General features: G+C 31.7%; 2 pseudogenes; both read left to right on the plus strand.

The window, feature by feature from the left end:
- The first annotated feature begins 6779 nt into the window (after positions 1-6779).
- Positions 6780-10270, plus strand: LOC113870486 (annotated as a pseudogene).
- Positions 10271-10539: 269 nt separating this feature from the next.
- Positions 10540-11063, plus strand: LOC113870487 (annotated as a pseudogene).
- The last annotated feature ends 13 nt before the right edge of the window (positions 11064-11076 follow it).

Below are 11076 nucleotides of genomic sequence, written 5' to 3' on the forward strand. Positions count from 1 at the left end.
TGGAACAATAAGCGAGTCAATTTTACATCTATTTCTTTGCTATGATTTCTGTCGTTGAGCTCGTTGTGTTTTGCAACAACAGGACAGAACTTTGTGCTCAATTCCAACCGAACTCAGGCGTATTGTGTCGATTCTTTTGAGTATATATCTTGGAAGTACCGTGATTCCTACCGCGCATATTATAGACACTCGTGCTTATTTTGATCAGCAGACTAGGCTGCTCATCAGCATTGTCCAACTTAGAATTGAAGTACAGTTTTTACTCGATGTATGATCTACTTATAACTCGTATGGTCTTCGCTATACGTCTCGCAGAATAAATCTCGCATGCTTTAAAGAGTCTTCATATATATTCACTTATCAGTACTCATGTTTCTCTGAAGTTCGAGGGAGCGAAGATATTGTAGATTAAATAAGTACTTACGATTATTATTGAATTATTTCATCTCAAGATAATAGAGGTAATCGAAACTTAGTGTGGAAAACTTCTTGAGATAGCTCGTTCCATATATATCAAACATGTAGCTTACTAGATCATATAGTTAAATATAATTAGACATATTTCGAGTTACTAGCTCATATATATATGTGTCGCCTACTTTTCGATATCCGTGACCAACTGTTCACTTATCATGGTCTTATGTTCTACTCATTTAAGGCTCAGATGTCTTTGTCTATGACTATATATCTTGTTCCACTCCCTCCAATCTCCATATCCTACGTTGTTCGATTTTTTGGATAACGATACACCGCCTTACCTTTTATTTTAGAATTTAATTTCAATTAATTGAGAAATTATAGATTGGGATAAATAATTTTGGAATTGTAATTCATATTCCGATTAATCATCATGAAGCCTTCAGGCAATCCAGATAATTCCGAGTTTCACTGAGGTTAGCTTACCGACATCTACTTCGTCTGGTTTCTAATGAAAACGAATTTTGCATTCTCAAGAATTCAATATAGACTCATCAAAGAAGCTTGTAGACGGGATATTTTAAAAGTTACATTTCAATATACAGATAAGAATATGATATTTTTCTTCACCCCTTTCCGTCGCTCGTCAAATAACTAGATGATGAACGAATACCAAGGGCAGGTCACATATTATTAAACTGAAGGAATATTGTGAAAGGCATTCTTAGTACAGGAAAACAAAACGACTTGCTCTCTTTTCTCCTCATATTGCGACACGCAAAAAACAATGACATCCTGAAGATCTTTCACTAGATTTAGGTACTTATTATTCGTGGTGCCACGGTGAAGAGGTTAGTTAATTCCTAGATTACCTCTCGCATTAGCTTGCAGAACTTCCCTCTTACTTTTTTGGTTAGATGTAGCATATTTTTCTTAACTTCCTATATTACTAGTATTATTAATTGTTCTAGTATTTATTAAACCGTACTCGTATTATTCGTGATTCATGTTCTGTTGCAATAACAACATTTGTATTATTTATTACTAGTGCTACATATTTGATATATATTAATCAGATCCTATCATCTATATTAATATCGAATAATTCGTTAGTTTTAGTTAATAATCGAATTCTTATTTTCTTTTGAGATGTTTTCGATACTAATCATATTTTTACTATATTCATATCATATTATTCTGTATCTTATGTTTCTGGTTCTTATCACATAATTATCATCAATACTTATTCAGGTTGTATTTACTTTTACTCATTATATACTTTCAACTATATGGTTAAATTCGTATCTTTTATTCTATTTGCGTCTTATTTAATTCAGTAGTATTTCTTTCGAATCTCTATCCTGATCTATCGGAAGTATTTTGTGCTAGATTTTCATCTCGTCGTTTACCGAAACTGACACTTAAGAGCCGGTATTCTAGATTATAGTCTACTGGGAACTGAGTGATGAAACTATAAGCTTAAACTTGCCATTTAGAAATAGGTGTTATATATGAATATTGATATCGCCTTATTATCTTGCTCATTCATCAACGATATTTAGGAAAGGAAAAGATGATGTGTGCGCAACAACTTAATGGACATAAGATGTATTCTTTTAATAGTTAGGGATCTATGGAAGTCAGGCAGATACCTGGAAGTGAAACCCAATGATATAGGGACCTGTAGCGCAGGCTGGCACATTTTTGTACCCAGGAACCAATGAAGACCGGCGGTCTATTGCCTAGTGACTGCTTGCTACATCCTCGTTGTCATTGGTTTCCCACAAATGTCACGGGTGCAAAATCCTGTATCCCTATCCCTAACCGCTTATTACTTACTATATTATATGATATCACTTTCATATTGAGCATGAATATGGGATCAATTATAAAATACATTTTATATGAGATATAAAGGTTAAATCAGCGTGTCTGCTAGTATTTTTTTCAGTCACTCTCGGATTTATAGAAGTCGCATTGCTTCCCAATTCTCGACCCGATATTGATTGTCGGTAGTTCAACTCCTCAGGCGCGATTCCTATTTCATCCTAATTACTAATATGGGAATTTACACTGAAATAAAATCATTGATACATCAATAGTTATCCTATTCAAATGTTTTTCTATAGGTCACCAGTTTTTCTATATATGATATGGTTCCTAGTTGAGATTATATTGAACCCCCTAGCTTTAAATTAAAACAAATATAAATGATGAGGGAAGATTATTTTACCGATTTCATAATGATATTAAAAAAGTATATCAGAATGAAGATTTATCTTAATAAATATTATTTAATTTAATATCCAATTTATATTTATGTTCTCAGCTGATAGAATCCCACTATACATCGAGTAGCAATATGTTTATTGTGTATCTATAAGATTATAGAAGTATATTGACTAGATGAGTACTAATGATATTATGGATCACACCGAAACTATCTAGTATTTTTAGACCCTTACATGAAGGTTAATTATAGATGGTATTAAAACCTAAACACGATCTATATTGTAATAAATACATATTATCAAATAACATTTTCATTTAGTAGCCTTTATGTTCCAGAAATTGAGACGTTATATTATTAAGTATTTATAAGTTCAATGGTTAGTTTTTAGTAATTATCAATAAATAAAATAAAAGTTTAAATATTTTATGTATAAGATTACTATTTTTAAATAATTATTTCCTTATATTCTTGATAATTTTACTTGAATAGTGTTCTGTTATTAATTTTTAAATTTATAAATATACTTTTATAAAAACAGAATCATAATACTTAATTATTATTTTAAAAACTTTATTCCTATATGTTAAATTAATAGATATATATATTTTATAATTATGATTAAATCACAAAATAATAATTTTGGAAATTTGAGCACTAGTAGATTACTGTACTTAATATCATATATAGAAAAAATATATCCTTTTTTATATTGATTAATATAATATCCAGAAAGTTAAAAAGAATTACTCAGAGTAGAATTAGATTGGCTATGTACAGTACTCTAAATTATTCTAAATATTATCATAGTACACAACATAAAGAATAAATAGAAATGATTCAACAATTTAATTCTTTAACTGAAATTTTTAAAAAAAAGATATACTACAATTACAGTCCTTTAAAAAATTTCAAGTTATCTTTAATCTACAAAGACCAGAAGCCTTCGATATATGCCTACTAGTCCTCTAGAATTCATATCAATATGAGATGTATAATAGATTAAATATCCGCTAGAAGGTAAAAAAATAACCGATGACAGATAAATTATAGTAGAGTCATCGTATTATTTGTGAGATGTGGCGATTATAAAAGAAGATCATATCGATTATCATAATTAGTTTGCTTTATGTTAAATTTTTATTTCTAATAGTCGATATAGTTGTCTAATAATTCAATAGCTCTCGTGCTTATCTCATTCTTAGAGAGCCGTCTATCCTATCTTGATATAACGCTTAATGAGAATAAGACGAGCGAAAATAAAAAGAGAAGATAAAAAATCTTAAATAATCTAGAAAATAATCCTGTATTAGAGAATTTAAAAACTTAATTGAATCATAATTGAAGATTTTTACAATCAAATTATTATCATCTCGAATGAATAGTAGACGTATATATCTTAACGACATGACAAAAATAATTAATAAATAAATACCATATTGAAGTAGAATACATCGGGAAGAAATAAAAAAAAAGAATCATAATCAATTATCTAATTTTTGGTAATAGCATAACTTAACTATAAGCATAAATGTACTCTGAAATGAACCAATAATGAATAGTGAAGATATTCAAACTAAAATAGAACATCGCGATTTAAACCAATTGGAGAAAACAAGGCCTATCTAATCGCATGTTATATATTGAGTATGACATGTAGAAAGAAGAAAGCATATTACATTACTTACAATATAATAAGAGCATAAATTCATTTATTCAGAGTATCCTTTTTAGGAGGGAGAAACACTGACATAACCGAGCACTTATTATACCTTGAAAATATGCCCCTAAATATTAATAAGTTATTAGGTTAGGTTAAATATTTGTGTACTACTTATTATATTTACTATTATACCCAATAGTATGCACTAACTACTTCTATGGTTCATAATTATTAGACAAAAAAAATTCTATGTATATTTAGAAACTATAATAGAATAATTATAATTATTTGTGTCCGATAGGCAAAATTAATATCAGGGGCAAACAATAATAAAATAAATAATTAAGAATTTGCCCTTTGTATGCAAATCCTCTTATTTAACTTTAAGCATATTAATATTAATTGTGTATAAGTATTTTATAGAATGAGAAAAATGATAGTATTTTAAGTTTATTGACAACTCCCATTTCCTGATATTAAATTGATAGTGCGTTATAAGGATCTGTTTCTTGTTCATCATTTTTCTATTCTCAGACACAATAGATTAGCCTCATACGAATGCATCCTAGAATATGTCACTCTCCATCCTCTTGTCCTTTTCTTTTAATTATATCATTTGGTAGTAGGTTCCATTCTTCGAATATCCTACAACGAGAAGAAAAAATTCTGGAAGTCAGAAGTTCAGCGTTCCCTCATAAACTACGCAGGTTTTCACCACATGAGAGTTTTTTCTCATTTGTGCCCATAGGCATTTTAATTGAGGGATGATCAGTACTCGCTTATCGCATTTATTATTATACTGTAATAGACGCAAAGATTAGAGTCCTTTAATTGTTGTTTATACAAGTAACATAGGTAAGATACCAGATTTTTTTTTTTTTCAAATTAGGATTAATTGTTCTTTTCTATGTTCAGTCAAACTTAGTATCTTTTACTGCTATTAATTGTTACTTGGTTTGACCTGGACAACAAAACCAATTCCATTTCGTATTAAAGTTTCGAATTCCAATATCCTAATATGGGCCAATATACTGAAAATGAAAATATAATGGATAATGGAATGGTGAGTTACTTGATAATCTCCAAATGTGATTGAATCTTCTGACTAGACCACAGGAATAGAGTGAACATAAATTTATAAGAATATTGTGCCGGATCTTAATTGTAAAAGTGTGTACTAGCCCACCAGATTATGGAAGTATATTCTTTCGTCTGCAAATAGACTGAATTATATAAGGAAACAGCGCCGCCTGCGTTAGTTCACATTGGGATTCACTGAGTGAGTAATAGAGAATTGAAGTCTTCACAAGCCCATGTGTGGATGGTGCCGGGGTATGACCTGCACGTGGCTAGAGGAAATATACCCATCGCTTGATCAGGCGAGAAACCCTCATGTTGTGAGGGAACTATGGTATGGTCTAATTGGTGTGTTTCTATGATTCGGCTAAAGGCTTTTGAGAAATTTTGGCCCATGATAAATCGATGAGTGACAACCGAAAGATAAAACGTAAAGAAACTTAGATACTAATTATATAATTAGCCAATTCGCCACCACTCGCCAGTATGAAAGAGAATTTCATGACATTGCCAGATGGTTGAAGAGGATAGTTATTACTTGATTCGTATATACTCAAAAGAGAAGGGCACCCTTGGTACAAAATGGACGGATACTACAAGGATACATTTCGAGTTAAATACGACCTTTATACTGATCTCGTACGTTTTAAGGGCTGGTATAGTCGATCCCCCTTTTGACCCAGCATCCTACAAGAATATTGTGGAGTTCGATCACTAGTCTGAGAAGCACCAGCTTGAGAACGTTCTTTGACATATGATTTGTGTTACCACATAGTATCATATTGGATTATTCATAGCATTACTATACCTTCCCTATTCATTGCAGGTTGGTTATTTGTCAGCACGGGTTTAGCTTACGATTTATTTGGAAGCCCCCGCCCAAACGAGTATTTTACAGAGAGTCGAAAAGGAATTCCATTAATAACTGGCCGTTTTGATCCTTTGGACCAACTCGATGAATTTAGTAGATCTTTTTAGGAGGCTCCAATGACCATAGATAGGACCTATCCAATTTTTACAGTACGATGGTTGGCTGTTCACGGACTTGCGGTACCCACCGTTTCTTTTTTGGGATCAATATCAGCAATGCAGTTCATCCAACGATAAACCTAATTCGAATTATAGAGCTACGACACAATCAAACCCAAATGAACAAAATGTTGAATTGAATCGCACCAGTCTCTACTGGGGGTTATTACTCATTTTTGTACTTGCTGTTTTATTTTCAAATTATTTCTTCAATTAATATAAGAAAAGGGAATAGTAAATTATATATATATATTCGGAATTCTCTTATCTCGTTCGGAAGGATATCATTTCATAATTATCTATGACTGTTTATGTCTCTAGCATGACTGACTACTTGATCAAATGTGGAGGAAAGTGGGATAAATGGCCGATACTACTGGAAGGATTCCTCTTTGGATAATAGGTACTGTAACTGGTATTCCTGTGATTGGTTTAATTGGTATTTTCTTTTATGGTTCATATTCCGGATTGGGCTCATCCCTGTAGGAATCGTATTATTTGAGTCTTCGAAATGAAAGCGTAAGAACTCAACAGGACCCCCTCAAATTCGTCAAAGAAAGAGTGGATCCCTGTTGAGTTTTTAATAATCATAATATTTTTTAATAATTTTTTTTATTCGTATAAATGAATGAATAGATAACTTTTTCTGATGTTTCAAAAAACTCCATTTCCCCTTTTTTGATGTTTTTGAAAAATGAACTTCATTCATTTTTTCAAAATATCCCTTTTCCTGGATAATATTTGTCCATCCATACTTTTTTTTTTCTTTAAAGTTGAAAGAAAAATCAAAAGAAGAATTAAAAAAATCACTTAATTTACTTCTTCTGGGTGACGCAATGGAAATTGATTCTATTGTATTTCTAATTTTCATATGGATATATATATATCTATTATACCGATCAAATATCATGTGAATCGAGCCTTTTCTATACTATACTAATAGAATCTTACTCTAGATCGAAATCTATTTTAGTCTCTAATGATATCGAATCATGATTGAATTCTTTTTTTTTTATAAACAATTAATTGAAGAAATTGGATTTGGTCAATCAAATTCCCTAATTCCCTCTCTTTTTTGTTTGTCCACTACGTATTATATTATATGCATCCAATAAAAAAAAATATTATATGTCATAAAAGTTCTAAGTTGGAAAAAATCGAAACTAAGCTAAGAATAGGCTTATTTCAGGAAGGGGATTCAAAAATCATATTCTATTAATATTTTGTAGAATATTTCTATTTCGACACAAGCAAGAAGGAATCGGACTCTAGGAAAAGAAAAAAATCCCTCCTAGAATCCCGTTTTCCCCATTTTAATTTCTACTTTGCTTAAAATTTTCTGCCTATCTATTTTGGGTTTAGTATCGAATCGAATTTTCTTCTATTATAATAGAAGAAAATTTTGATTCTAGAACTTTCTATTCTCTAGAACATTGAAATATGAAAAAAAAAACAAAGAAACAAAGTCAAATAGTCTTCTTCACAATATACATACTATAACTGACTAGTATTACGGTACAAAAGGAATTCCCTAAATCCTAAATATAGTAGAAAAAGACTAGAAAGAAGCAAGGGTCTTTTCATAATTTTTTTTATTATATTCTAAAGAATAATAGAATTATATAAATTATCAACAAAAATTTCGTTCTTTTCACGAACTTAATATGTTGATAAATCCGAAGCCCTAGAAATTCATTTCGGACAATTGAACCTTCTCAAATTGTTTTTTCTTAAGAACTAAAAAGATTTGTGCCAAAATAATGGATGCCAAGAAGAACAAGAGACCCTGGACACGTAACGGATCTTGAAGTACTATTTCTGCATCCCCTTGACCAAATCCACCCACATTAGGATTACTCGTTAATGGTTGATCAAGTTTGATAGATTCTCCTTCTGAAACAAGAAGTTCTGGTCCTGGAGGTATAATATCAATCACTTCACGTCCATCTGATGCATCCACTATAGTTATTTCGTATCCCCCTTTTTCTTTTCGTATGATTCTTTTTACTATACCTGCTGCTGTAGCATTATAAACATTATTATTACTCTTGCTCCCGTCGAGATAAATCTGACCCCTTCCCCTGTTCCCGCCTACGTATATAGGATATTTTAAAAAATGAACATCTCTCTTAGTAGCGGGATCTGGAGAAAGAATGGGAGGATTTTCCTATTTTTCCTGAGGAAATTAGTAACTTTCTTCCATTTATCCGAACTATATTTATTACCATTATCACGAGGGGCCCACGATGTATTTCCGATGGAACGGTCTCTATTAGTTGTGGCCGCGATATTGGGGATGTAGATGTGGTTATGAATATTCTCCAAAAAGAAGAGAGAATGGTTTATTTTTTTCGTTGGGGATTTTGGATTCTTGGAGAAAAAGCGTCGTTAATTTTCCAAAGTTACCTATGAAAGATATTTTCTTGTGCATCAAAAATTAATTGCCAGAAGTTCAAAGGGATATTTTGACTCCGTACCCCTACTTTTTATCGTATTGTTTTTTTATGGAAAACCATAAACTATGAGCCTCATTTCCCTTGACTCGTATTGAAGATGATTTTTTGAGTTTCCAAGGAATATGTAGGACAAAGCTTTTCGAAATTAGGCAGATTCGTGGGGATGTACCCGTTTTCGAATTGTAATCTGCTTTATTGAGGAAGAATTTGACTCTACCTAGATAAATTTGCACAAAAGTTGTGGAATTGTCCTACTTCTTGTGGTGTTACCGATTGAAATTTTTACCTAGATGGAGGTACGCTTCTGTTGGTTTACGAAACTCCGACTCCTAATAATATTCAATTACCCGAATTACTCCTTTTGACATAGATATACACAAAAGAGCACATTCGCGGTAAATTTGCTTTCGAATTCTTAGCAAATTGACAGAATCTTTGCAATACCAAAATTTTTCTCTCATTCGACTTGACGGTGCGCAGATTTATCGAATAATCTGTATTCTTTTCTAAATTAAGCAAGGACTAACTCCCCGAATTTCATAATAAACAAACACGCGGGAATAATTATGGATTTAGATATATGTTCTAATCGAATTTTAATAGAAGTTATGCTTAAGATAGATAAGATTTATTTCATGAAGAGTTTGTAGACGAATGAGGATGAATGAGCGTGGTGAATAAAGACGAAAAATGGAAAAAAGAAAAGCATTTCATTCCTCTTCCTATACTTATATCTATAGTCTTTTTGCCCTGGTGTTATCTCTTTTACATTTAAGAAAAAGTCTGGAATCTTGGTACTAATTGGCGAAATACTAGGCAATCCGAAATTTTCTTGAATTGATATTCAAGAAAAGAGTATTTCTAAAAAAATTCATAGAATTAAGGAACTATTCCTTTTGTATGAAATGCTAAAGCGAATACCCGCGAAAACACGGTCTACAAAACCTCGTACTGGAAAATCTACAAAGAAACGATCCAATTAATTGCAAACGCTATAACGAAGATCGTATCCATTACGATCTTTGCACTTATCGACAAATATTAATCTGTTTCCTTATTCTAAGTGGTTATTCTATTCACGGAATCAAAGAACTTTTGATTCTTAACTTTGTGGTCAAATAATTTCATATATTAACTTAAGTGACACATTAAAAGCTTTTTTTATTTCTTTCTATTAAACTGATTTATGTATAGATTCCCATTTCGGCACCCCATGGTGGAACTAATGATTGTGTTCTGTTCTATAAAGATTTTTGGATTTTGTTCAGAATGCTTCAAATTATATCTGTCTTGTTTTCCACTTTTTCCAGTCATAGATACCATTTTTAAATTATTGGATTCGTTATATAAATCGCGTATCTCCGTCATATGGTAGTGATTTATCATTTCAATGAATGACTGATTGGAAAAACCGATCCATTGATTCCCCAATTTAAAGTTTGTTTTTCTTTTTTTTCTGTATAAAAGCTAAACATTATCCCCAAAAAAAATGACTTTTGTTTTTCCTTTCTTTCCCCCCCTCCCCGGATTTCTTTCTATACTTCCAGGGAAACTAATTTCAGTAAAAATTAAGCCAAGAATCATGGATAGGCGAACTATTGCCAGTGACCTTACCTAATTTTATTGTTATAAAATCTCTCTCTCAATGATATTTATACCATCTGCACATAGACAATGCTTTTTCTTGGATAAAGGAAGAGATTACTCCGATCCATTTTCCATATCGGATTATGATAATCATTAATTAACTCGAGCACCCATTTCAAATGCATATTCCCATTTTTTGCCACAGCAGGGTTATGAAAATCACGAGAAGGGGCAAACCGGAACGTATTGTATGTTGCCAATTGCCATTTAAGCTATAAAGCCCGTGGATATTGAGGTTTTTCCACAAAGCAGCGTACTTCCTTGATACTGTATTTGAAGCAGTTGTTCGAAATTTCCTTATGATATGCAAGTGAAACAAGTTCTTGCTAATTGGTTAAAAAAGGCTTTGAAATGTGGGGGCTGTTCTTATTTTACCGGAAGGGTTTTGAATTGCTCCTCCTGATCTATTTCACTGAGATTAAAGAGAAAAAGATTAGGTTAATCTGTCTTTTTTCAAAACTATCGCCCTAAAAAAAAAAAATTATTGTGGTGGGTTCCTGTTCCTGGTCAGAAATATAAATTGAAAATCACCTTTTCCCATTAAATTCCCAGATTGC

Source organism: Abrus precatorius, unplaced genomic scaffold (genome assembly GCF_003935025.1).
Source record: "Abrus precatorius isolate BTA unplaced genomic scaffold, Abrus_2018 Scaffold6, whole genome shotgun sequence".
NCBI classification, from domain to species: domain Eukaryota; kingdom Viridiplantae; phylum Streptophyta; class Magnoliopsida; order Fabales; family Fabaceae; genus Abrus; species Abrus precatorius.